Genomic DNA, 4,947 nt, shown 5'->3' on the forward strand with positions numbered 1-4,947 from the left:
TATTCTAAATACACATAAATTCAGGGGCGTAGATAGCGGGGGGATCGGGGGATATATCCCCCCCCCACACTTATTGAGGTGGGGATATGGCGTGTACAATCACCCCCCCCCCCTACTTTCAGGAGGAAAATGGGGAAAAAATGCATATTTTACAGACAATAAATAATTAACTTTTATCTACAAATCAGTTATCGCTATTCATACTCTCCTAATGTATTATTACACAAATGAAAAGTAACATACATCTACTGTAAAATGTCTGTAACTCGTTCCAAGAATGACATTATTTTATTGAAACTCAGACGGTTCATTTTGGGTGCATTCCCCGGTACGATTTTTTTTCAAAATCCCCAAATCACGTCTTATCATGCTCACGAAAGTTAAATCCCTGCTTTATACCACCAACGCCACTGCACATAATCTTTGTGATACATTACTACTAATCAATACCTCGTGGGTTTTCTCATCCTCCTGTGGCACAGCTTTTGAACTATGGTATGTCCTCGCTGGAAACCAATACAGATTCTTTTAAGCTATAGGTACTGTAGCCGGGTATCGTATAGCCCACAGCCCACACCGCATCTACATGCATATTTGCACGCCTATTTTGAAGATAATGCAGTAGGGTCGATCAGGCGCGTAGCCAGAGGGAGCGGTCGCCCCCCCCCCCCAAAGTCGAGAGGGTATGGGGAAACAAAATGGAGATAAAAAATCCATAATTCCCTAGGTAATATGAAGAATATCATAAATTGACTCAAACTACGATGTGCGAGACATAATAGACAGAAAAAGAGAAGAGATGGTGCAGCGAAATAGAGCAACTATGCATGAGAGTAATTATCGACACAGTTCTTACTTGCGCGCGTCAGAATGTAGCTATTAGATGGCACAGAGATGGGGGGAGGCTTATACTAGATAAGCCTGATGAAAACGACGGAAATTTCAGAACATTGCTGAGAATGAAAATTCGTGCTGTAGACAAAATTCTACAGAAACACGTATTGGAAATACACAGTACATCAGCCCAGAAATACAAAACAGCTTACTATAGACTGTGCATCTACCATACTCAGAGAAGAAATTGTGAACAAGGCCAGAAAAGAGGGAATCTGGAGCGCTTTGGCAGACGTAACAATGGATCGGAAAAACAGGGAACAGTTAACTATTGTACTGCGGTACGTAGAAGTAGAAATCGGCAAAAAACACGATTCAAGAGTCTCCCATTTGCCTGATCGACTTCCTCTAGGAAATGGCAGAAAGGGTAAGGATAGACCCCACTGACGGCGGTGAGCTCGTTATGAGCGGGAACAACGTTGGCTCAGTGACATACTGCATAATCATAGCAAAAGCATATACTACCGCGAACTGAACTTCAAGCCCACCTTGACAAGAAGTGAGCGAGCAGCAATCAATGCAACGTGGAACTGAGACGTAGCCTACCTACATCATAAAAAACAAGGAAAAAGAAAAGAAAATACCCCAAACCAAATGTTTCCATCAATGATATTAAGGGTGTCTAATGATGAAACGCTGGATAGTTTATGTAATAGATTAGAATTAATCTATAAGTCAAAAACAGCCAGCCTATATCTGAAGATATCCTGCCAATATTGTTTGTCCTATATTGACTACTTTAACGTATCTACTTTGAAAAGAATGATAACAGAAGGAAAATACTATCAAGAGCCGACATCTTGAGAGACAACTCTCAAGATTTGATTACACGCCAAAGCTTCCGCGCTTCGCTGACCCCCCCCCCCCCCCTCTGGCGCACGCTACGCGTGCTCGCCGGCGCTTGGCGCCGGTGTATCATCATTTCATCCGTATTTCCGCCCCAAACAAAATCCTGGCTACGCCGTTGGAGTCGATAGCTCTACTCACGTAGCTCCATTAGCTCCCGCTTCTGTAGCAGGAGCGAAGGTGCTACACGGGTAAAACTATATGCCCAGTCGACGGGGTACCACAAATAGTGAACACCACGTAGCGTGTCACATACTCCCTGTGGGGAACCCTTATAGAAATTTTAGCACAGCTGCCAGTCAAAAGAGACAGTAGTAGTATGGTAGCCCCTTTTATTTGTCCATATAAGTGTTTGCTCGCCTGCCAGTGAGTCCACATATATGACTGGCCATCAGTGAGCCCGCCCAATAAAATTATGAAGGTGCTCCACAACTAGAGATGGAAAATTTAAGATGAAGGCTGAGGAAGAGGAAGGGCGAATTTGTAATTCTCACCTTGCTCCACTACTCCTTCGCCCCTTCTCTCTATATGTACTGGCAGAAATCTCGAAAAATTTCAATGGTTTAATCAATGGTCTGCGTCTAGTGTGTATGGTCAGAATATGCATTGTTGTTGAGCGAATCAAGGTCAAAGGTAAAAATGTATTGGCTATCAGCTAGGTCCCATCGTTGATATTTGAACAGAAAATAAGTGAACTGACCAAGTGAGAAGTGGTTTTTACCATTGCTGCTCTACCACTTCCATGCATTCTAGAGCTAGTTTATGACTAGTTTATCCAGATGAAAGACCGGATACCAGAAAAGCGTCGCCTGAGAAGTGTTGATCCTGCCCGCTAAGCGCGAATCTTGCGCGCAGTTCCGCGGCAAGGCGCACGCGACCGCGGGAACCTCCTACGAAAGTATCACGCGCTGGCAGCTATTGATCCGTGCGCCAAATCGATTCACCTACGCCGTTTGTATTTGGCACACAATGGGGAAACTAATGCAGCAAAAGAAGGTAAGACTTTAGGTCAAATGTAAATAAGATAATTGGAAATTTGGGTTGCAGCCAAATCTCATCAGGTTATAACAGTACTCGCGCCTAGGGTTCCTCCTATAGGCTAATGTTACAACAAAATACGTTCAGACTTATCACAGGCGGGCCGACGGCACGTGTGCATGGCAAAACCCGACTACAACATTCACTTTGCTCGCAGCATCGCGCCTAAGGTTCCTCCTATGTTAATGTAGATGAAATCAGCGCTCAGACGTCGGTCGCCGTTGACTGCCAAGATAGTTTTCTTCGGCCGTTCTCATACGTTGAAACTGGTCGCGGGCGTGCCGACGGCACGTGTGAATGGTAAAATCCGATCTATAATATGCGTGTACCCGCGTGTACGTGCGTGTACGTGCGTGTACGTGCGTGTACACCGGGTACACGCAGATACACGCACGTACACCCGGGTACACGGAGATACACGGCACGTACATCCCTTGTACACGGAGATACACGCACGTACACACGGGTACACCGCACGTACACGCGAAGTACACGCACGTAACAGCGAGTACAGCAGCGTACCGCAGCGTACAACGCGGCGTACAGCGCACGTACACGCACGTACACGCGGTACACGCACGGTACCCGCACGTACCGCGGGTAACACGCACGTACTCCACGTACACGCGGGTACACGCGCACGTGCACGCGATACACGCACGTACACCGAGTACACGCACGACACGACACGACGACACGCGGGCTACACGCACGTACCACGCGGTTCAGCACGCACGTCCACGCGGGTACACGCACGTGCACGCACGTACACGCGGGTACACGCACGTACACGCAAGTACACGCACGTACACGCAGGTACACGCACGTACACGCGGGTACACGCACGTACACGCAGGTACACGCACGTACACGCAGGTACACGCACGTACACGCACGTACACGCACGTACACGCGAGTACACGCACGTGCACGCGGGTACACGGACGTACACGCGAGTACACGCACGTACACGCGGGTACACGCACGTACACGCGGGTACACGCACGTACACGCGGGTACACGCACGTGCACGCGGGTACACGCGTGTATTTTCTATTTTCATTTTAAAAATAAGAAATAGGTCAGAAACCCCATTTCCTATTTGCAACGTCAAATGGGAAAACAAACTAACGGTATGTACCGTGATTGCCGGCCGACTGCACGTGTTCATTGTAAAATCCAAACACAACATGGAGGGGGGAACGGGTATTTTCCACTGATCTCTATAATATAATATTATAGAGATCAGTGGTATTTTCGTGATGCGGGATTGGCCATTTTAATTACCTGGGAACTGGGTAGGGGACGTGAGAAAGACCCTCTAAAATTGTCTGGGATCTGGGAAAATTGTGTCAATTCGTCGGGATTTCAATTTCTGCGCTAATTTTTTTAATTTTTTTTTTAATTAATTTATTTTTAGCCAGAAGATTTATGTAGACCCCAGATAAATAATAGTATATGTAAATATTAGTATTTATGTAGTGTTTAAAAACCTAAACTACCGAGTTTCCTGAAACATGTCTACATAATTTCCTGGGAACTGGGAATTGGGATTTTATTTTACTAGGAACTGGGATATGGAGTGTTTTTTGCTGGGAAAGGGGGAATCACAGACTAACGGATATCCGTTAGTCTGTGATGTACCTCCCCCCCATAGAAATAGATAGACAACTATCTATTTCTATCTATTGTTGTCTATCTGTTGTTATCTATTTCTATCTATCTGTTGTCTATCTATTTCTATGCTCTTCTATGCCTATGCTCTTCTATGCTATGCTATTTCTATGCCCCCTCATGCTTGTTGTCTATCTATTGTTATCTATTTCTATGCTCCCCCCTTGTTTCCCCCCTCAACATGCCAATGGGCGGGGGACCGGAAGTAACTCGTGCTCTAGCTCCCGGCAGCGTCTATTTTTTCCGTACCGCAAATGCGCAAAGGGTTCCTCTGATTGGCTGCTTTGATTTGCTCTGACGCCATAAACCTTCAAAACAAGAGAACAAACGCCCATTTGTAAATATGTGTTTTAGTTCATCATCAGGCGATTATAAGTAAGTTTAAAACACACATTTTACTCATTAATATAGAATATAATATCACTATAATTACAATTCGTTGTGTAACTGTGTTATTTTCATCTTAATCTTAAGTTATGAGAGGGTTTGGGCTCT

Source organism: Priapulus caudatus, unplaced genomic scaffold (genome assembly GCF_000485595.1).
Source record: "Priapulus caudatus unplaced genomic scaffold, Priapulus_caudatus-5.0.1 Scaffold124, whole genome shotgun sequence".
NCBI classification, from domain to species: domain Eukaryota; kingdom Metazoa; phylum Priapulida; class Priapulimorpha; order Priapulimorphida; family Priapulidae; genus Priapulus; species Priapulus caudatus.